The sequence below is a fragment of the Chiloscyllium plagiosum genome, unplaced genomic scaffold, assembly GCF_037043375.1.
Source record: "Chiloscyllium plagiosum isolate Xiang-an unplaced genomic scaffold, Cpla_swu_hap1 HiC_scaffold_40, whole genome shotgun sequence".
Lineage (NCBI taxonomy): Eukaryota > Metazoa > Chordata > Chondrichthyes > Orectolobiformes > Hemiscylliidae > Chiloscyllium > Chiloscyllium plagiosum.
The window spans coordinates 21,840,255-21,864,743 of NW_028270178.1; the positions used below are offsets into that span (position 1 = coordinate 21,840,255).

General features: G+C 42.8%; 1 pseudogene; it reads left to right on the top strand.

Moving 5' to 3' along the window:
- The first annotated feature begins 5,521 nt into the window (after positions 1-5,521).
- LOC148138402 (uncharacterized) overlaps positions 5,522-24,489 on the top strand; it is a 47,841-nt pseudogene continuing 28,873 nt past the window's right edge.

Below are 24,489 nucleotides of genomic sequence, written 5' to 3' on the forward strand. Positions count from 1 at the left end.
ACTAAGTAAATATTAGCCCGTGATCTCACTCAGAACAGCCTATTCTGATGTGGCTGAGGATTGCACTTGTGAATATTAAATGTTCTTAAAATACATTTTTTTCATGCTGTACACCGGCTCATTTCTCAGAGGGAAATAGTTGTCATGGTGTTTACCCTCTATACAGTCAAATCATTGTCACTGTTTTACCTGACAGGGGCTAACATCACAACGACCTATTTTCATTCAGCAGCATCGCTGTTTTAATCCTGAACAGTCGTTCAGCCCTTTGAATTGCACAGCCTCACCTTCATTTACCAGATGGATGGCACTGCTCGCTTCTGATTCTATTCTGACCTGAACCTTCTGAGAGAAGATTGGTTCACTGTCAGCTGGTTTATGATGCACACTGATGCCAACAGAATGGATTCAATCCCTGTCACTGACTAAGGTTCAATCCCTCTCACTGACAGAGATTACCACAAAGTACACTCCTCCTCAAACGAAGGATGGGAATCAGAACCAAGAAATAACGTCTGTGTCAGTCTAACAGTTACTGTTAGCGAAAACATTGCTACACCGCCTTTTTAAAGGAATTTGGTGCAAGATATTTTGAAATGAAGCAAAGCCAGCAGTGTTTTCTGAAAAGCAAAACGTGGCTAAACAGTCCCTAATCTATGAGGATAAACGAAGCCGGATGGATGCAGATGTAGCGCATTCGAATTTCTAAAGGACATTTATAATGTTACAGCCCGTTCTCGAAGCACATGGTGATGGGGTTAGTATGCTAGTTTAGAGCGAGAATTGAGTCATGATGAGAAACAGATTGAGGAAAAATGGGTCATTTGCACATCGTTAAACTCTAACGAGAGATCAGTGCTTGTACATTCATAATCACAAACTGTACTCACACTAATACAGAGTCAAGAAGGAAATTGATGAGTTGAACAATAAGTCTCCATCAGGAATATTTAGTTAAGATGAGTAAACAAAAAATAGCAGATTGAGTATAATATTGTGCATTGTCCATCTCGTATTCAGCATGGACAAGCAAAATATTCATTAACTGAAGATGACTGGAGAATGTTGAGATACAGGACAGTCTGGGTGGCCTATACAATCGAATAATAGTTTTTGGACAAGTACATCAAACAATTATGAAGGAGAAATAAAAGCTTTTATTTGAGTGTTGAAGAAAATCTTGGAAACAGACCTTCAGTATTGACCAACTTTATTCACGATATATATATATATCATGGGAAGCAGTCAATAAAGTGCTCCGAAATACAATCAGCTACAAGGATTTATACAGTATTTCAGCTGATCCAATACTAGCAAATAGCCACTAGATGGCCTACTCGCACTTTCCTTGGATAACATGGGATCTTGCCAAAAGTATGTAGAGTCATAGTTATAGATGTACAGCATGGAAACAGACCCTTTGGTCCAACTCTTCCATGCCGACCAGATATCCCAACACAATGTAGTCCAACCTGCCAGGGCCTGGCCCATATCCCTCCAAAACCTTCCTATTCATATCCCCATCCAGATGCCTTTTAAATGTTGAAATTGCACCAGCCTCCACCACTTCCTGTGGCAGCTCTTTCCATACAGTATCACCCTCCGTGGTGGTTAAAATGTCTATTGATTTCGGCTTATGCAAATAATATGTGGGCGGCACGGTGGCACAGTGGTTAGCACTGCTGCCTCACAGCGCCAGAGACCCGGGTTCAATTCCCGCCTCAGGCGACTGACTGTGTGGAGTTTGCACATTCTCCCCATGTCTGCGTGGGTTTCCTCCGGGTGCTCCGGTTTCCTCCCACCATCCAAAGATGTGCAGGTCAGATGAATTGGCCATGGGAAATTGTCCGTAGTGTTAGGTAAGGGATAAATGTATGGGTGGGTTGCGCTTCGGCGGGGCCGAAGGGCCTGTTTCCACACTGTAAGTAATCTAATCTAATCTAAGACATCACGGACCCTGGCACCTGGGAGGCAACACATCAACTGCAGGTTTCTTTCATTCCTTCTATCTGTCCGTCTAAATATTGAGTCCCCAGCGAATAACACTCTCCTCCTTTTTCCCTCTTTCCTTCTGTACAACAGGGATAGAGTCTGTGGCAGAGGCCGGCACCCCAATGCATGCCCGTGGAAACCCCCCCTCCCCCCAACAGTATCCTAAACAGTATACTTTTTTCAGGGAAATTGGTGCACTTTTTGTCTGTATATAAGTATTGTCGTGTATTGGAACTCTTTGTATTTAAGAATAGAATTGCTATGAATTGGAGGTGTTTGCATTTCTCTGGAAATATTGTTGTGCATTGGACCTGGTCTTGTTTTACATTAATATTTTTCTGCCTTGGAGCTGGACTTGTTTACTTTAATATTCTTCTGCCTTGGAGCTGTTCGTGCATCTGCATCAATATTGTTGTCTCTTGAATTTCTTTGTGTTTCTACCTAAATATTGTTATATATTGTTGCTGTTTCGGTTTAACTTTCAATGTTGTTGTGCATTGGAGTTGTTTATGGTGACAGATAAATATTAGGATTAATTGGAGTTGTTCGGGTTAATCCATAAATATTGTTGTGTATTCAAACTGTTTTGAATTGATTTATTGTGGCCACGTGTATACAAGTACAGTGAAAACCTTTGATTGCAAGCAGTAAAGGCAGGTCATTGTCAACAAAGTCATATATCGGGTGCGTTGCCACAGATGCCATACAAATTGCACTGCAAAAGAACTTCGTGAAGCAAGATCAGCATTAACAAGATCAACATGATTGGACGGTAAAGAGTCTGTTCAGCAATCAAGTAAAGGCAGGGATAAGCAACTGTTGAACCTGTTGGTGCATGTATTCAAGTTTCTGTATCTTCCACCTGATGGAAGAGGGTGTAGGAGAGCATTACCGAGGTGGAACGGGTCTTTGCTGATGTTGGCATTCTTTCCGCAGCAACAAAAAGTGTAAAAGGAGTTCAGGGATGAAAGGTTGGCTTCGGTGATGGTCTAAGCTGTGCACGCAATCTTCTCTGGTTTGTTGTGGTCTATGGCAGTGAGATTGCTGTACCATGCACATGGACAGTATGCTTTCTAGAGTGCATCTGTACAGGTTGGTGAGGCTTCTCATCATCGTAATGAATTTCCTCAGCCACTTGTGGAAGAAGATGCGTTGTTCTGCTTTCTTCTCTCCATGGCAAGTCCAGAAGATGTTGTCTATTCTCGACACTCCTTGGAACTTGACGCTCTCAATCTTCTCAACTTGTGATCAATTAATCGAGATGTGGACATTTTCTACTCCTTTCGTTCTTAAGTCACTAACCAGTTCTTTTGTTTTGCTAACACCCAGATAGAGGTTGTTAATATTGCACCACGTCACCAAGCACTCTATCTCCTTTCAGTATTCTGAATCATCTTTATTTGATAACCGTTCTCCCACGGTGGTGTCATCAGCAAACTTGAAGATAGTGTTTGCACTAAATTTTACAGCACAGTCATGGGTGTGGAGGAAGTACAGCTGCGTGTGGAGACTGCATCCTTGGGAGGCTCCAGTGTTGAGTGTTATCCTGAGGAAAGTGCAGTCATCGGTTTTCACTGAGTGTAGTCTGTGGGTCAGGAAACCGATGATCCAATTGCAGAGGCAGAGCCGAGACATTGTTGTTGTTGGAGCTTTGTGATCATTCTGAAGGGGATTATGGTGTTGAAGCCTGAGCTGTAGGCGATGAGTTGGAGTCTGACATAGATGTCCGTGTTGTTCAAATGTTGCAAGGATGAGTGCAGAGCAATGGAAATGGCGTCAACAGTTAACCTGCTGCGTTGTTAGGCAAATTGCAGGGGATTGAGGCAGGCTGGGAGGCTCGAGCTGATGTGGACTATGATTAGCGTCTCGAAGCACTTCATGACGATATAGAAGTCAGAAGCACGGGGTGGTAGCCATTAAGGTACGTTGCATGCACTTTCTTTGGTACTGAAATGATGGTGGTCCTTTTGAAGCAGGTACCGATTCCAGCTTATCAGAGGGAGAGGTGGAAGATGTCAGTGAAATGCCTGCACATAGGTTCGAAAGTACGGCCGAGGCCACTACCCAGGCACGTCTCTTTCCTTAGGTTCACTCTCAGGAAGACGAATCTGACGTCTGCAACAGTCACCAAGGAAACATGTGTATTGGGGCCTGACAGAACAGGTGACAACACGCCATTGGCATTTTGCTCGAACCGAGCAGAGAAAGTATTGACCACATCAAGGTGAGATGTGTCTTTGTCTGCTATCATGCTCTGCTTCACTTTGTATGCTGTTTTGTTTTTTTTTTAGACTTGACACAGGCGGCGGAGTATATCATTTATTGAGCCCTCTAGCTTGGTCTGTTCTTACCTTTTGAAAACTCGGATGGATTTGAGGAATTCAGACTGGGATTTTCTGTATATATGGGATTTCCAACTTGCATTTGTTATGGACCAGGCCAAACCTCCCTTAAAACATTTTAAGAAAGTAATCCAGACCCTAACTTTGCAAGTTGTACAGAGCAGGTGGAGGGTGAATATTCCAAGTGTGATGCGGTTGGCTCAGCCACGTAATTTAAAACAAAAAAATTGCAGTATTATCGAATGACACCCAAAGAAAAAAGAACAGGATAGATAATGGCTTAACCTATACTTAAACTCAACAGACTATCCCAACGTAACGATGCTTGTTCCAAATTCCTTCAACAATCCTCATAAAGACTATTTGGCACAAAAGGTAAAATCAAACACAGAGTCTAACAGGCGACAGAGGGAGAGAGAGATGGCAGCAGGATTCAGCATGGAACATCTTCTCCCATGTAGCTATTTCTTGGACCAGCAGCCTCAAAGTGACTGACTGTTTTCAGTGAACAGCCAGACTGCTGAAACCAACCAAACCAGAGTTCAGCTGAGCTGGGAGAACTGGCCACTCCCCTTTCATTGTACAATTCTTTAAAACTTGAAACCCTTTTGTGTTAGGCAGTATTTGTTAGTAATAATCAAATTAACCTTAAAACCTTTCAAACCTAGACATTTCAGAATGGCTGATTTTCTTTCTCGTGAAAAAAAGCCAACTAACTTTGTTAAAGGAGCGACATCATTATGCCTCGCCCCTTAACAAAAATGAACCATCAATATCCAAAAACAGTTTCATTTTAAAACTCCTTAATTTTAAACTGTTACTACTCTACAGCACACGTATACATTAAATTGACTATAATCATGCAAACATGCGTAACTACATATTGTTTCAGTTTATTTTACTCTTGACACCGAATGCTTCCAGCGAATGTGGTCATTTGCTGCCAGAAACTTAAGAGAATATGTTGGACAGAGAAAACCTTGGCTCTGACTCTAGCTACAATTAGCATTCTGTTTTGTTCAGTAAACATTCCCTTCTATTTTCGGTTTCAACCTGAGAGGATAATTGGCAATGTTCCGTGGGGCTGCCAAACAAAGTCAAGTTTTTTTACTGATCCCAAGTGGCAGGGATATAACTGGCTTGATAACATTTTAACACCTTTCGTCCCATTCGTGTTAATTCTGTTGATGAACACTCTGACAGTCAGGCACATTTTCGTGGCTAGTCGAGTCCGCAGGACACTGAGGTGTAACAGCAAGGGGGAGAGTCACAAAGATGTGGAGATGGAGAACCGAAGGAAGTCAGTGATTTCCCTCTTCACCATATCCATCAGCTTCATACTTCTGTGGTTACTGTACGGTACAAGTTTCCTATACTATGTCATTAATGGAACAACTATTGGTGCTTATGAACAAATTGGATACGTACTCAAGGATTTCAGCTGCAGTACGAACACATTATTTTATGCAATAACACTGTCCAAGTTCAGAGCAAAATTCAGGAGTGCGGTGCAAGAACTGGTCTCGTAAATTTGTTCTCTTAATGACTCAGCAAAATACCTCAGGGAGGTCTACAGTGTTTCCAGAGCAGAAACTGCATACGTATGCGAGGATTCCATCAGCACAATCACATAAATCCGAGTATGACACCGAGTTGGGAAGGGGAGAGCGAATGCAGTCACCATTTAATATGCTCAGAAACATGCTACTGTCCCTGATTGCCTGATGGATTGTCACATACGGAGACAAACAGAAAATGAGCAGTACCAGGTCATTCAGCCTTTCGATTCTGGTCTTCCTGCCATTCCAGAATATCATGGATAATCCAATTACAACATCAAATCAACATTCACGTCTGTCCCGGAGGTTCACTCCACCCATCCCCTTTCACACCTGAACAACAGCCTATCCATCTCTACATTAAAATTATTGACGATATCACAAAGGTACAGCTGGTAATGAGACAAGAGGTAACTAACAGGAGCAGTATAGAATGGAAAGAGGCTGGAGAAGTGATTTGATGCGTGTAGTTGAAACATTGGGTATTCACGGAATGTCTTGTGGATGAGTGCTAAACACTGGCAGGAGGGGTCTCTGCATTTCCCCTGCAGTGGAGGCGAGATAGGGGCAGAAACAGTCCCGACTGTATTATGATGATTGTCAGTCTCTCTCGGTACAACTCCCAATAAACACTTTATTACAACAAGAGAAAGACTCCAGATGCTGGTGATGCTCTCATCGAAATATGAAATAATTTTCTGTTGTTGTATTTATTCTTGAAAGGGTTTCTTAAGCCAAACTTCTGTCCACTCACAACACTTTTCCCTACCTTTTTCTATCTGCTATTGTGTCACTCCCTGTCCTTCTCTGCCTCTTTTTGTCTGTCATTCTATTTCACTACCTCTATCTCTATCGCTCTCCCTATCTCCCAGTTTCTTGCTGTCAGTCTCTCCTTCTGTTATTCTCGTGCTCTCTCTCTCTCTCTCTCTCTCTCTCGGTCTTTCTCTGACACTGTTTCTCTCACTTTTTGTCTGACTCGCTCAGTCTCTCTGTCTATCTCACTCATTGTCTCGCTGTCTAATTCTTCCTATGTCTCTGTCTATCTCCTTCTCTCTCTCTCCCTCTCTCTCTCTCTCGCTCTCTTCGTCACGTGCTCTCATTGACTAAATCAGAATTTTGACTCAGTTTAGCTTATTTTTACGTGCATTGACTCAAGTCCCTTCCTCATCCCTTCAGTCATTGATTTTACTGCAGTAAGTGATTTTGGAGAACACAACATGCTTGGTCACAACGAGCAATACCGTGACACAATATGAAGTATAGTTCTGTAACGTTTTGTTCATTCATCTGTGGCACTTTGGTTGTCTCTCTTCCTCTCTCTCCCACCAAGCCACTCCCCATTCCACCTCCTCCCCGCCCCAATGTCAGTGCGGAAGATTGTCTGTGTTTCTTTCTCTTTCGGTGTGTTACAGTCTCTGTGTGTAGGCGGCTTCATTGTTTTTGTGGGAATGTCCCTCGTTTTATCCTTCTTGCGTTTGTATGTTTCTGTGACTGTGACTACTTCTACTTATGTGTCTGCTGCTGTACTTTATGTTAAAAATCACCCAACATCAGGTCAAAGTCCAACAGGTTTATTTGGAACTACGAGCTATGAGACTGCCACTCTTTCATCACCTGTTGGAAGGAGCGGCGCTCTGAAAGTTAGTGCTTCCAAATAAACCTATTGGACTTTAACCTGGTGTTGTGCGATTTTTAACTTTGTCCACCCCAGTCTAACACCAGCACCTCAAGGTCAGTACTGTGCTTTACGGTCGTGAAGCTGTGTGTGTGTTTTGCTCATGTGCATCTGATGTGCTTCTGTCTGTGTGTATGTTCATTAAGTAGTTGAGTGTGTGACTGTAAATCATTGCATTCCTAGCACATGTGCGTCTACTGAGTGTTTGCATTACTGTCAGCGTCTCAAGATGGTTCTGTGACTCCATGTCTACCTGTCTCGGGGTATTATTGTGGGAATCCGCATGTGTCTCTGCCTGCCGGTGCTCCTGTTCAAACAGGTGATTGTATTGTTCAGACTACATTTCGCTGTCTGTCCATGTGTCAAGATTTTTCTCTATCTCCAGCAGGATGTGTGTGTGTGTGTGTGTTTATGTGTCGCTCAATATCTGCATCTAATTGTGCAGTTCTGTAACTATGTTTGAGTATGATCATGTGCGTATATAACAATGTTTCTGTTACCTTTTGCATGTTGGTTTGTAATGTCTACTTATGTAACTGTATTTCTGTACGTGTGGTAGGATGTGAATGTTTGTCAGAGTGTGGTTCTTTTTCTGCCTCGTCCTGAAACTCCCTCTCCTGAGAAAGGACGAGTGAATACTAACGGCAGATCCTGGTGCATAAATTGCACTCAATGGAGTATTACTGGGAACCCACGATAATTCAAGATATCAGTATCTCTAACCCCAAGAATCCTGAAAAGTGCATTGTTACTTCAATTCAAAGAAATAACTAACTGAGCAAGAAAGGGAAATACGCAATGAAGGGCAGGCCATGAGGAAACTGAGCAGAAGCTAGGGCCTGCACCGTTGGGATCCGTCAGATATGACTCCAACTCCAGCAGGCAAGGTGCAGGTAGTGTTTACGTTGACGGGGGTGGGGGGAGAGATTCCTTTTCGCTCTCTCCTTTTTGTGTATTGTTTTCATTTTGTTTCATTAATCTTCCTGATGTCTGGGAGGCCGGAACACTGTTGGTGGGAACTCATCATTTTGTTGGCTTGGAGAATGGAATCTTGGCTGTAGTCGATCTGGAGCTGTGACACGTTGCTGTAGTTGGCCTGGCGTGTGGTCTCATGGTGGCATCAGTGGGTCGTCAACTTTGGCTTTGTCAGTCCGTGGATGAGGGACTCCTGGTTACGGAAGACCACGAGAAGGGACCCTGTAGACCACGATGAATGAAGATTAACTTGATCTAAGTATGTTATTTTATCTTTCTTGTAGCTTAAAATTGCGTCAGATTATGGCGTGAATTAATGCCGCTAATTAAACAAGGTTACATTATTCTTGGGTCTTTTTTCAAAAGGTCTCATAAAGATAGAAGTTCCGATATGTCTGGAAATATATACGTGAGGGGGCTTTTAAGCTTTTCTTTTTAACACTTGTATATGAAAGGGGAGCGGTTAATTCTCCCAGTTCAAGGTTTGGTTTGGTTTGGTTTTGCAAGGCTATCTTGGATCTGATTAAATATATTCAAGTATTGCCTCAATTTGAGGAGAAGGATGCAGAAGCTGTTTCTCATCTCATTTCATAATGTGGCTAAACAATTAAAGTGGCCAGTGACCATGTGACTCTTATTAGTCAAAATAAAACTCTAAGGTAGATCTAGTGAGGTATTTATATCATACCATAAGATGGATCTGGAGCGTAAAGCCATTTTAAGTGCATATGAGAATGTGCTAGAATCCTACAGACAGCATTTCAGGAAAATAATGAAGGGGCCTGGTCAAACTTACATGTTGAAATCATCAAACAAGTTAATTTTGATTGGTGGTTAACAGAAAAAAAAATCATCAAACCTATGACGCTCGAGGAAAGACAATTATGTTGATGGATTTCAAACGTTTACTTCCTGATGTAACAAGTACTCATGTGCAAGAGCAGACAATGAAAACGGCACAATTATCAGTTGAAATGCCCAATGATTTTGGGTTGGTTGTGAAATCAAATGTTGGCATCCAACGTCAATTCCAATCCGTAAGGGATAGAAATTGACGAAAAGAGAAGTCCTCACGTTGTAAGGGAAATGCAGTTCTTGTGGAGATCGTGTGGATAACTTACCACGGGGTTAAAAAAAACCTTTGAAGGGGAAACACATGTACAAAGAGTCCAGTCTTTTCACGATAATAAAGCAGGACACATGAAACCACAGCATTGTTGTGTTAGGAAAATAGGATAAGCCATGTAGTTTGTTGGAATGGTAACGGAAAGCACAGTGGGGGCTACAAAGATGCACCAGACTGTACAATCTGGTCGGAGATCGGTTATAGAGGAAGTGCCAGCTCTTCTTAAACTATGAACCTGCGTAGGCTAAGCTTTTTTTTGCGTAGGCCAGGAGCAGCAGGTAAAGTGGTTAAAAGGTTAAGAGATGCAGGATCCGCTCAATCTTTGATGTTAAAATATGATGAAATATGTAGCTCTGAAGGGCTATTCCCTGAAAACGTGCCAGCAACGCGGCGAGAGAACAAATGCTCATTTATGTAGAGTGAGATTAGAGTGTCAAGTGAAGAGTGGAGAAACCCGTACCTTTAATACCTATTCCTGCGTTTGCTGAACACTTTTAAAGAGTCTTAACTGATTGCATAGGACCCCTACCTAAAACAAAGAGTGAGAATTACAATAATAAATGAGCCCACTAGATTTCCAGAGGCCACTCCATTATGCAATATCTGAGCTAAAGGGATTGTGGAGGAGTAACTCAATTTTTTCAACAGATACGGACGACTCACAGATTTGCAAATTTTACATCAAAATTATTCAAGGAAGATATGGATAGCTGAGGAATAAAAGAATTTAAATCTACTGCTGACCATGCATAATCACAGGGAGCGCTAGAAACGTGGCATTAGACATTAAGGGCCATGTGAGGACTTATAGGCCAGATTATCTAGGTGAATGAGATATGGAATTCAATTTGTGCATTTTTTTTATAAACAGATTTTGACAATGTTGCCCCATCACCACGTTTATTTAGAGCTTGTTTTTTTTTTTCAGACGGGTCCTAAAGGCACGGGTTCCGATATGTCTGGGTTTATGTACGTGAAAACGTTTTTCAGTTCTTCTTTCCTTCAAAACATTTTAGTTTTGGAAAAAGACCTGGCTAGACACATCAACCTTGTAATTTTATAATCTCTACAATCCTAGGCCTCCGATGATCCAAGGAATATCTGTCTACCTGCAAATCATTCCCAGCCCTGATTTGCACTGCCAAATTGTAGAAATTCACATTTCTCTATATTAAACTCCCCTTGACACGCTTCAGCACAATGGCCCATCTAATCAAGGTCCTGTTGCACTCTGAGACGACCTTCTTTAATGCCTATTCCACCATCAATTTTGGTGTCACCTGCAAACTTACAACTTACAACCATCCATCCTGTCTTCACATCCAATGAACATAAATTGCATGTCACAGTGGAACGAGTTCCGACTGGTCACACGGACCCTTGTCGAATACCTTGCTGAAGTCACTGCAGAGAGCATCCACCACTCTTCCTTCATCAGTCGTATTCGTCACTTCTTCAAAACTCAATCCAGTTAGGGAGATATTATTTTCCACGCACAAAGCCTTATGGTTGATCCCTAATCGCATTATGCCTTTCTAAATACATCCTGTCCCTCTAAATGCCTTCTGTAGCGTTTAGAACAAGGACCTGGTAGATCTAATCGAATATGAAATCCCTGCTTGGTGCTGTTAACCAGGGCCCATAACAGAGCCCTGTATGACAGATATAAACAAGGGTCTCACTCGGATGTTTCCTTTCTTCCTGATGGTGGAAATTGAATAAAGATTTTTTTCACCTGTTGTCTTTCACTGTGTCTCACACTTGCACACACACAAAATGGGTGCTAGGGGGAAAATAAGCACTTCCGCAGTTAGGAGCTAGTGTGGGGGAATAAAAAAGAAACAGGAGTGTCAGACATCCAGTTCACTCTGTGGAAAAAAAGTAATAAAAAGGAAAAAAATAAACAACTGTCTCACTCGGGTGTTTCCTTTCTTCCTGGTGGTGGAAATTGAATAAAGATTTGCACACCTGTTGCACTTCAACATGTCTCACACCTGCACACACACACAATATGAATGCTGGGGAAAATAAACACAACCACAGTTAGGCAGTAGTGTAGGGGTAGAAGGAAAGAGAAATAAACAGGGGTCTCAAAAAGTCTTCTTATTGACAAGGCAATGCAACCCTCTTTGACCATTTCTTGTTACTTTTAATGGGATATGTATTCTTGGGTATTTACTGCCCATCCATAAACCCCTTGCAAACGCATTACTGTGATGAGCTCTGTTACGGAGCTGAATGAGTGTGCAGGACATGTAAGAGAAATTGAATGAACTGAGAGCTTACAGGCACCTGTGTCTATGACGAGATCATAGTCCCAGATTGTATTGGAAATAGATGCCTGAGTTGGAAGACTGTTTTGACAACAATTCGAATTTAACAAATCAGTTTAAATTATGCCCCAGAATAAAAAAAACCAATCAAGTTTGAATTTATTGTTTTGCCAACATTGAACCACTGAAATGATCCGATGTTGGGATATAAAAAAAACATGCATTTTGGAAACTGGACAAAGGGTATATGCCACCGACTGAGACCAACAAATTCGGAAATACTCTCTATCCAACCTACCTTTTCATATGAAATATATTCACAGTAAAAAGAAAGGTGATGATCCCGGGAGATCTTCAGCTGGAAAAGTAAAGTCACAGAAGTGACAGCCGCTGTGTGGTTTTGAAACTAAGTTGACGTAATTTCAGTCAGTGTCTTATTAGAACAGCATACTGTTGTAGATTGGAAGACAGATAATAAGCAGAGAAGGGAAAGGAGAGTTGAGAATTGCAAATAGTTTTTGTTTAATGTTCAATTTTAGAGTTAAAAAATCTAAATTGATATTATTTTCTTCAAATAGTGGAATTTGTGAGTTCTTGCTCGTTCATACTTTAAGAGACTACGAGGTGAGGCGAGCTTTTCTGGGTGTTTGCTTTAATGAACAGAGGAGTTCAATGCCATGTCGTATCACGTCAACATTGTAGCTGCCAATTTCAACTTGCGCTATAAACTCATTTATCTTGTTTCATATGTTGCATACATTTAAATACAACACTCTTCGTCCTTCACTGACTGCTATTCTTCTCATATTGTCCCATTACCTTATGTGCCTGAAGTTCTGTTCCTGTCCCTTTCCATACTCTCTATTCTACATGCATCTTCTGGAAATTTTAATAAAAACTCCTGTGCCTCACCCAGTTTAAATAGTTCAAAGTTCTTGTGATATTAATTTGCACCATGCATTTGTCTACTTGATTCTGAATGCTTCATGTAACATATTGCAAATTCTTCATGCAATAGCATCGAAATGTTTGTGCCTGTATGTAAATATAATTGTCTGTTGTAGGTTTTGGCTCAATATATAACAACTGTTATACGTATGACGTGTCCGTGTCACTGTATATAGAGAGTGCTGTATGTTGGAGACATTTGTGTCTCTATGTAAATACAGTTTTGCACTGAATATGTTTGCAGCTATACCTAAACACTGTTGTCAGTTTGACTTGTTATGCCTTTTATAAACATTGTATGTTGGATCTTCTTTCTTTCAATATGGGAACAAAAACTGCTCACAGGACTCTATCAGTACCTTGTACAGAAGCAGGAAGATTTCCCTGCACTTACACTCTGACCCCCTTGAAATAAGATCCAATATTCCATCAGACTTCTAGATTACCTGCTGCACTTCTGTGCTAGTTTGCTGTGTTTTGTGCATATTTAATCTCAAGTCTCCTTTTGTTTCAGCTTTCTGAAAACTTTTCTCTCTTAGGATGTTGTTCTGTTCTGCTGTTCGAATTTCCAAAATGAGCAAATTCACACTATGCAACGTGATTTCCTATTTGACAAATTCTGGTACAAATAGTTCACCTATGAATATCTCTCTAAACTGTTTGTACCCCTCTCGTAATTTGCCTTCCCACCTATTTTTATGTCATCCACAAACCTGGCTACAGCACATTCGCTTCCACTCTTTAATCATTCATGTAAACAACATTACATGTTATACATACATGTGTTCTACAAATAAATGCACGTATATGTTTATATATAATGTATTCGTGTTGTTGTATGTTGGATTACATTGTGGCCATGCATAAATACTATTCTGTATTGGAATTTCTCGTATATAAAAATAAACATCATCATGCATTGGACCTGTTTGCGTACGATTATTGCAGACGGCGCTGTCCTTGTTTTACATAAATGTTGTTATAGATTGGAAGTATTCGTGCTTATGGGTGAATATTAGCGCACATTTGAAGTGTTTTTGTTTCTGTATAAATGTTCATGTGTATTCTAACTGTTGGTGTTTGTCCGTAAATATTGTTTTGTATTGGTACTGTTTCAGTTGAGATACGGTCATTAAAGCTGTTTATGTATATGTAAACATTATTATGCAATGGTGTTGTTCGTGTTCATTCATAAATATTGTTGCATATTCAAACTGTTTGTGTTATTACATAAATAATATTCCGTATTGGAGGTGTGCGTGCTTCTACATAAATAGAGTTGCATGTTGGAAATTTCGTGCAGAACAGACCAGGTAAGTCTATCCGCTCATTATACCTTACTTGTTTCTGTACTGCACATCAAAACTGTGCTCTCTGAGAGCATGATCAGTGGGTTGGCAAGGGAATATGAGACTGCTGGCTCCAGAAACTATTGAGGCGCTCAAAGGTTTACACAGGTTGGAGAATAGTGAAACTCCTCTTTGAGTCTCCAGCATGCAGGTGGAAAACATTCCAGGGGAAGATCCAAATATACTATGTATGTTTGTATATTATATTATGTACAGGACATAGTACAATACAGTGTAGAACAGAACCTTCAGCCCTCAATGTTGCGCCGACCTGCAAACCACTGTAAGCCCTTCCTCCTACATTATCCCATCATCATCATCCATATACCTATCCAAGGACTGTTTAAATGAACCGAATGTGGCTTAGTTAAATACATTGGCAGGCAGGGAATTCCACAGCCTTACCATTCTCTGAGTGAAGAACCTGTCTCTGACATCTGTCTTAAATCCATCACCCATCAACTTGCAGCTATGCCTCCTCATACAAGTCATCATCCTAGGAAAGGACTCACACTGTCCATCCTATCTAATCCTCTGAACATCTTGTATTTCCCCATTAAATCCCCTATAAGGCTTCTTCTTTTCAATGAGAAAAGACCCAAGTCCCTCAGCCATTCCTCGTAAGACCTTCCCTCCAGACAAGCAACATCCTGGTAAATCTCCTCTGTACCTTTCCCAATGCCTCCACATCCTTCCTGTAATGTGGCGACCAGCATTGTGCACAATATTCCAAGTGAAGCTGCACTAACATTTTGTACAGTTGCAGCATGATATCACAGCTCTGGAATTCAATCCCTCTCCCAATGTCACCCAACACACATATGCGTTCTAAACAGCACTATCAACTGGGTGGCAACTTCCAGGGATATATGTGCATGGACACCAAGACACCTCTGCACATCCAAACTGCCAAGAATCTTTCCATTGACACAGTACTCTGCCTTCCTGTTACTCTTCCCAAAGTGAATCAGCTCACATTTATCTGCATTGAACTTCATTTGCCACCTCAGCCCAATTCTGCATTTTACCTGCAGTTCTTCTGTAACCTGCAACATTCTTCCACACTGTCCCCCACTCCACCGGCTTTAGTGTCATCTGCAAACATACTAACCAATTCACCTATGTCTGTGTACAAGTCATTTATAGAAATTGACAAACAACAGTGGTCCCAAACCAGATTTTCATGGCACACCAATTGTAACTGGACTCTAGGCTGAATATTTTCCATCAACCACCACTCACTGCCTTCTTACAGAAAGTCAATTTCTAATCCAAACTGCTAAATCACCCTCAATCCCATGCCTCCGCAATTTATCCAGACTCTTACAACGTGGAACCTTATCAAAGGCTTAACTGAAGCCCATTAACACCACGTCAACTGCCCTACCCTCATCCACGTACTTGTTTACCTTCTCAAAAACTCAGTGAGATTTGTGAGACACGATCTGCCCTAGACAAAACTGTGTTGACTATCTCCAATCAAATTGTTGCTTGCTAGATGATTACAAATCCTATCCCTTATAATCCTTTCCAAAGCGTTTGTTACAACAGACATAAGGTTCACTGGTTTATAACTATCTGGGTCATATTTACTGCCCTTCCTGAACTAGGGCACAAAATTTGCAATCCTCCAGTCCTCCGGTACTGAACCTGTAGACAATGACGACTCAAAGATCAAGGTTAAAGGCTCCACCATCGCCTCCCTAGCTTCCCAAGATCCTCAGATAAATCCCATCTGGCCCTGGGGACTTATCTAATTTCACATCTTCCAGAATTTTTAGCACCTCCTCTTTAATAATCCTTTCTATCCCTTAACTTAGCCTACTCATCTACAATATTTTCCTTTTCCTGAGCGAAAACAGATGAGAAATATTCGTTTAGCACCTCTCCGATCTCCACAGTGTCCACATGCAACTTCCCACTTTTTGTCTTTGACTGGCCCTATTCTTGCACTAGTCATTCTTTTATTCCTCACAGACCTATAGAAAGCTTTATGGTTCTCCTTTATTCTACCTGGTAAAAACTGTTCATATCCCCTCCTTGCTCTCTTAACTCTCTCTTCAAATCCTTCCTAGCCAATCTGTAGCTCTCCATCGTCTTATCTCAACCGTCTTGTCTCAATGTCACATAAACCTCCCTCTTCCGCTGAACAAGAGTTACAATTTATTTAGTAAACCAAACTTACCTTACCTTATCACTTTCTCCTTGCCTGACAGGGGCATATCTATCAAGGACACGCAATATCTGTTCCTTAAACCAGCTCCATATTTCGATTGTCCCCTTCACCTGAATTTTAATAATCCATTCTGTGCTTCCTAAGTCTTGCCTAATCGCATTATAATTGCCCGTCTCCCGTCTCCAACACTTCCCATGTGGCATGTACCGATCGCTTTCCATCGCTAAACTGAACACAATCGAATTTTAGCACTCTCTCCAAAGTGCTCATCTACAACTAAATCAAACCCCTGACGTGGTTGATTGCCAAGTACCAGATCCAATGTGGCCACCCCTCTTGTCGGCCCCTTATATACCTGTGTTAGTGAACCCTTCTGCACACATTGGACAAAAACTGTTGTATCCGATGTAATAGAGTTAGAGCATTTCCAGTCAATATTGGCGAAGTTGAAGCCCCATAATGACCACCCTGTTCCTTTCACTCCTACCCAGAATCATTTTGCCAATCCTCTCCTCATATTTCTTAAACTTTACGGAAACCTATTTTAAAAACTCCCAGCAGTGGGACTTCTCCTCTTCTGTTTCTAACCTCAGCCCATACCACTTCAGTAAACAAGTCCTCGTCAAAAGTTCTTTCAGTCACCATTGTACTGTCCTGTTTGTAGACGTCGGATCTTCCCCAGAATGAGCCTTAAATATCCATATACCTGAAACCCTCCCTCTTGCACCATCCCTGCAGCCACACGTTCAGCTGATATCTCTCCCTATTCCTTCCCTAGCTATCACGTGGCACGGGTAACAAACCAGAGAAAACAATTCTGCTTGTTCGAGCTTTCAACTTCCATCCTAGCTCCCTGAAGTCCTGCTTTACATCCCTCTCCCTCTTTCTACATATTTCGTTGTTACCAATGTGGATCACGATATGGAGCTGATCACCCTCTCCCTTCAGGACCCCAAAGACACAACCCCGTGCGGGCGGCACGGTGGCACAGCAGTTAGCACTGCTGCCTCACAGCGCCAGAGACCTGGGTTCATTTCCCACCTCAGGCGGCTGCCTGTGTGGAGTTTGCACGTTCTCCCTGTGTCTGCGTGGGTTTCCTCTGGGTGCTCCGGTTTCCTCCCACAGTCCAAATATGTGCAGGGTCAGGTGAATTGGCCATACTAAATTGCCCGTAGTGTTAGGTAAGGGGTAAATGTAGGGGTATGGGTGGGTTTCGCTTCGGCGGGTCGGTGTGGACTTGTTGGGCCGAAGGGCCTGTTTCCACATTGTAATGTAATCTAAATATAATCTATAATACCTTCCAACAGATTCCATGTGACATGATACGCTAACTGGCATATGTTTCCTGCTTTCTGTCTCCCTTTTTAATGCAGCTCCTCCACCTGTTATCTTCCAATACACAGGGCAGAACGATGGATCACCGGAAGAGCAACAGTTTCAAGAATTGGATAGTAAAGCTCTTCACTAATTGGTTAGTGGTTTCTCTATTCTCCATCAGAGTGAATGATTTATTTCGGGACTGAAATATTCTGACTGGTGTGTGGTCACATTAATGGAAGTAAGATCTTGATGTCCTGGCTGCTAGCCCTTCTCCACAGGACAGGTGATGGGAAACCTTCTCCAACAGATCGTCCTGAGTCGGACCTTCACCCTGGTCTTATCGCCCAACTCCTTCAGATTAGTACTTACTTTTACTTTCAAAAACATTGCTTTGGTGAAGAAACCAAACAAACATCACAGTTTGACTCAACCCTACCAAACAAATGAAAAACATTTCTTACGTTCAAAAGTCAATATTTACATAAAGATGACCTACCTGAATGATCCCATAAATGATCAGATCCCACCTTTAACTGTTGAAAAATTTCTCAAGCGGTGGACTTTCCTCACTGTGCCTTGGTGGCAGCTGACCCGAGCTTTATGCCTATATCCCACAGCACGTAGACCTGGACCATGCAATGTGCCAGTCTGTGACATTCGGTCAGGGCTCTGGAAATCCAACAAATTCCAGGCAAACGAAATAGCATATTTCACCGAGTTGATGTTCCTCCAGGTTAAGTAGATATTTGTCTCAGTGTGCACCCTGGGGAACAGCCCACATAGTAGAGAGACATAAAGATGTACACAAAGGAAACAGACGCTTTGGTACAACTCGTCCATGCCAGTCAGATATCCCAATCCAATGTAGTGCCATTTTCCAGCACTTGGCCCCATCCCTAAAAACACGTCCTATTTATATACCCATCAGATGCCTTTTAAATGTTGTAATTGTACCAGCCTCCACCACTTTGTCTGGAAGCTCATGCACCACACTTTACATAAAGAAAATGTCCCTTCAGACTCTTTTATATCTTTCTCCTCTCACCCTAAATCATGCCCTTTAGTTCTGGACTCCCCGACCCCAGGGAAAAACACGTCTATTTACGCTATCCATGACCCTCATGATTTTAGAAACCTCTACAAAGTCACATCTCAGCCTCTGACGCTGCAGTGAAAACAGCCCCAGCCTGTTCAACCTCTCCCTACAACTCGAATCCTTCAACACTTGTGAATCTTTTCCAAACCATGTCAAGTTTCATGACATCCTTCCGATAGGATGGAGACCAGAATTGCACACAATATTCCAAAGGTGTCGTCAACAACATCCTGTACAGCTGCAACATGACCTCCCAACTCCTGTACTCAATATTCTGACCAATAAAGGAAAGCATACCAACTGCCTTCTTCACTATTCTATCGATCTGCAACTCCACTTTCAACGAAGTATGAAACTACACTCCAAAGTCTCTTTGTTCAGCAACATTCCCTACGACCTTACCATTAAGTGTATAAGTCCTGCTAAGTTTTGCGTTCCCAAAATGCAGCAACTCACATTTATCTGAATTAAACTCCATCTGCCACTTTTCAGCCCATTGGCCCAATCTGGTCCAGATCCTGTTGTAATCTGAGGTAATCTTCTTCGCTGTCCACAAACCTCCAATTTTTGTGTCATCTGCAAACTGTACCTCTAATGTGTCATGCTATTGGTGTTGGGATAAACCTTAACAGAAGCACTGCATCTTTTTCAGACATCCTTTGCAAAAGCACATTCCAGAAAGAGATGTGTAAAGGAGGATTCAGTACCACCGCCCCCAGGACCTTCTCTCCTTTTAATCCAGTGCATAACCTCACACATTTGTTCCCCATTGCATTCCAGCCGCCAACTGAACCTTCAGAGAATCCTATACGAGGACTCACCCCACTGAGTATCTGTTACTGTCTTTCAGGTCTGGCAGCATCTGCCCAGACAGAGATAAAGCAGAGATAATGTTTCGAGTCCCGGGGGGCGGCCGTCCTTCGCGGCAATGTGTTTTGAAACTTTATGCGGGGACACAAAATTCCTCTATCACTTTCACCTCTCTGTGAGGAGATTTCATTCTGATCCATATTATTGTGTTTGTCCGCATCTGGAGTCGGCCGCTTTTGTGTTTTCTCCCCTGAAAGGTTTGTTTCTCTATAAAGAGTTTCCCTTGAAGCATCTGCTAACGGTCACTCGGCGCACGAGAGCGGCCGTTAACCGCCATCTCGCCATCTCGCGGGGCCTGAGGGGGCGGGGCCTGGAGCTAAAATGGCTGCGACGGCTGGTCCCAGCCAGAAAGGAGCAGAGTCGGAGGAAGAGAGGACTGTGTCGGTAAAGTGCCGTTCCTGAAGTTAATGATGGTGGTTATTGGGGGGGAGCGCGGAGAGATTCTTGAATTTGTTTCTCACTCCCTCACATTGTCCAGCACGAGGGCGATAATTATTGTCTCTCCCTCCTTCCCTCACACTGCCCAATAAGAGGGCGATAATTATTATCTCTCCTTCCTTCCCTCACACTGTCCAACACGAGGGCAATAATTATTATTTCTCACACCCTCACACTGTCCTAAATGATGGTGATAATTATTGCCTCTCACTCCCTCACACTGTCCAACATGAGGGCGATAATTAATGCTTCTCACTCCCTCACACTGTCCAACACTATGGCGATAATTATTGCCTCTCAAACACACCACCACACTGTTCAAAATGAGGGCAATAATTCTTGTCTCTCCCTCTCTCACACTGTCAAACACGGAAACGATAATTATTGTCTCTCGCTCCCTCACATGGTCCAGCACGAGGGCGATAATTATTGTCTCCCTCCTTCGCACTATCCAACACGAGGGCGGTAATTATTGCCTCTCCCTCCCTCACACTGTCGAACACGACGGCGATAATTATTATCTCTCCCTCCCTCACACTGTAAAACATGAGGGCGATAATTATTGTTTCTCCCTCTCTCACACCGTCCAACATGAGGGCAATAATTATTGTTTCTCCCTCCCTCACACTGTTCAACAAGAGGGTTTTAATTATTGTCTCTCCCTCCCTCACACTGTCCAACATGAGGGCGACAATTATCGCCTCTCCCTCCCTCTCTCACTCCGTCCAACACGAGGGCGATAATCATTGTCTCTCCCTCCCTCACACTGTCCAACACGAGGGCGATAATAAGTGTCTCTCCCTCCCTCACACTGTCTATCGCGAGGGCGATAATTATTATCTCTCGCTCAGTCACACTGTCCAACCCCAAGGCGATAATTGTTGTCTCTCGCTCCCTCACACTGTCCAACACGAGGGCGACAATTATTGCTTCTCCCTCCCTCATACTGTCCAACACGCGGGTAATAATTATTCTCTGTTGTTGCGATGTCTTTGATCCGGGAACTTCACTGTTCCGCAGGTTAGAAATCTCTACTGTCCAGGAATGGTAACTGCAGCCACCTTGCAGAAATGCTCAGAATCTGTCAAGGTCAATAAACCAGCTCATGTGAGGAAATAGATTCCGTCTGTACACTGACAACTCAGTTTGTAATAGGTTCAGATTGAGAAATAAAACAGGCTGTACATTATAAAGAATGTTGTTTGGATATTTGTGAACTTGTCCAGTTCGATTTTATTCAAAATTGAGCACAATTTTGCAAAATAATTGAGCATTAGTCTGAAAGATTTGAAATAGAGAAAATGTTAATTTCATGATAAAATGTAAAACTCAGCACCACTGATTGTTTGAGGCTGGATCTGACACATTAATCCTCTTTCCCCATCTGTGCAGTCACTGTTGGAAGTCTTCAGTGTTTCCAGTAGCTTCTGTCATTAATTCAAGTTTCCAAAGGGAGCAGTATCTCATTTGTCGTGCTCCAGAAATCCCTGTGCTGCCATCAACATGTAAATAAGGAATGGGAAGCAGCGTAGAGCAAATCTTCGAAGATGGAGAGTGTGGCACTGGAAAAGCACAGCGGGTCAGGCAGCATCCGAGGAGCAGAACAGTCAAAGTTTCAAGCATAAGCCTTTCTTTACGAATTATGCTTGAAATGTTGTTTCTCCTGCTTCTCGATCTACTGTGAATTTCCAGCACCATACTCTCTCGATTCTGATCCCCAACACCTGCAGTCCTCACTTTCTCCAAACCTATCTAGTCAGGTCCACGCCTACTAACAACCCACCCTCGCCTCCTGGCACCTTCCTCTGCCGAGGCAGAAATTGCAAAATCTGCGCCCATAACTCCTCCCTCACCTCTCCCTTCACCTCTCTCCAAGGCCCCAAAGGAGCCTTCCACATCGATCAAAATTTCACCTGCAGTTCCACACATCATTTACTGCATCCGTTGCTCCCGATGTGGTCTCCTCTACAATGGGGAGACAAGATGCCTACTTGCAGAATGCTTCAGAGAGCATCTCCAGGACACCCGCACCAACCAATCCCATTCCTTGTGGCTGAATGCTTCAACTCCCCCTCCCACTGTGCCAAGGACATGCAGGTCCTGGGCCTCCTCCATCATGTTCCAACTTGGGACCCTCCAACCCAATCGCATCAAGTTGTACTTCACCATTTTCCACATTTCCCCTCCTCCCAACTTCCCCCGGTTCCAACCTTTTACCTCAGCACTGCCATCATGACCGATCTATCTTCCTTCCCACTGATCCACTTCACCATGCCCTCTGTCGTTTTACCATTACCCCCACCTCCCTCCACCTCTCACATTCCCAGCTAACTTCCCAACCAGCCCCACCCCACCTCCCATTTATCTCTGTACACTGAAGGCTCCCAGCCTCATTCCTGATGAAGGGCTTTTGTCCGAAATGTCGATTTTCCTGCTCCTCGGATACTGCCTGACCTGTGCTTCTCCAGCACCATATTTTTGACTCTGAAGCTTCCGAGATACCGAACAGTGTTGCCTGGTTCCACATTGTAATTTCACAGAAATCATCATCAGAAAGATCGAGCAGCAATCTGATGGATCTATTAGATACATTTATGCATTTCTAGACAAAAATCACCAATAAATCTTATCTTGAGATTTTTCCTTTGAAATTGCTTTAAAGTTGCGACCTTGCAATGGCTCGAAATCAAATTCGGGTCAACTGCTTGGAAGGCAGCTATGCGCACCACTATAACACCATCATGACAGCGAACTTGTCAGTATTCCCAAACACATTTAACTAAACCGTGATCATCATCAAGAGAATGGGGCTGAAATAAAAACAGAATTGACTGGTAAAGCTCAGCATTACCAGCAGCATCTTTGAAGTGAAATCAGAGTGAAACCGTTCAGTCACCGAACCAGAAACGTTAACTCTGATTTCATTTCTCAGAAGCTGTCAGTGCTGCTGAGCCTTTCCAGCAACTCCTGAGATTGTGTCGTTGTGTTTTACATTCCTGGACCCCGGGAATAATTTCTCAGCATCTACTCTATCAAGCCTCTGTCCTTCAGAATCTGATACATTCTAATGAAATTGCCTTTCTATTTTCTAGTATATAGACTCCATTTATTCTGGTACTCAGCGCAGGAACACATCGAGTACTCAATAGTGAAGATTATTTTTTATGATCCATTAATGTATTTGGGTAACCGCTGGCTGGGACACCAGCTATTGCTCAAAGATAATTGCTGTGGGAAAGATGAGGATGGGTTATTGCTGCAATCATTTGGTGCAGGTTAACGCACCAAAGGAGGGAGTTCCAGGATTTTCAACCAATGGCACTTGTAGACTCGAGACTTTTTCTAAGCCGGGGAGAGTGGCTTGATGTGGAATTGTCAACTGATGGTGTTCCTATGTATCTGATGTGCCTGGCATTCTAGTCTATAGTGTCGTGAGTCGAGAAGCTTGTTGACGTGCATCTGCGTGTTTTGTGTGTGTGCCCACTTCTGCCTGGAATGGGACATAGTTTGTCCTGGAGTGAAGTTTGAATTAACTATTTGATGCATTGCTTTTTAATTGATGTCTCTGACTCTCCCTGTCTGTTTGTCCCTCTTGTGTTTAAAGTGATAAAATGCCACCATCTACTGGCCTCACCAGCCACTACACAAGCTGAAGATTTTTGTTTCTGGGACAATTAATTCTGTTATTTCTGACAGTCTCACAATGACCTGAGTGACGCAAAATCGCAAGAGGCTGCGCAGTGATGTCACCCCAAGATGGCCGCCCCCATGGAGAAGGACTGACAAGGAGGCGGGGGAGGAGGCAAGAGGAGACCAAGACAGGGCTATGAAGCAATACAAATCCGCTCCCCCTGTGGGTAAGGAGGAGGAATCAACCGCCATTTTCTCAAGGAATAAAACTTTCATTTCATAGAAATGTACACTGCGTTCTCTATCTTCCTTTCACCATCCTGTGAGAAGGCAGCACCTGCCCCCTGAAATAACAACATGAATTATTTCAATGATATAACACAGAACATGTGTCACTGTTAGGAGCCTCAGAAGTATGAACACTTTCAACATTGCTGTCCATATTGTTCACAGTTGTGCAGGCTCGGTGGGTTAGACATGGGAAATGCAGGGTTATAGGGATAGTGTGGGGAGGGGATAGGTCTGGTGGAATGCTGTTTGATGGGTTGGTGCGGATTTGATATGCCAAATGGCACCCATGTGTCGTGACAGGATTGTGTAATTCTCAATCAAAACATGCAGTGCTAGAAAAGCACAGCCAGTCAGCCAGCATCCGAGAAGCAGGAGGGTTGACATTTCAAGCATAAGTCCTTCATCAGGAATTACTCCACTCTCCCCGTT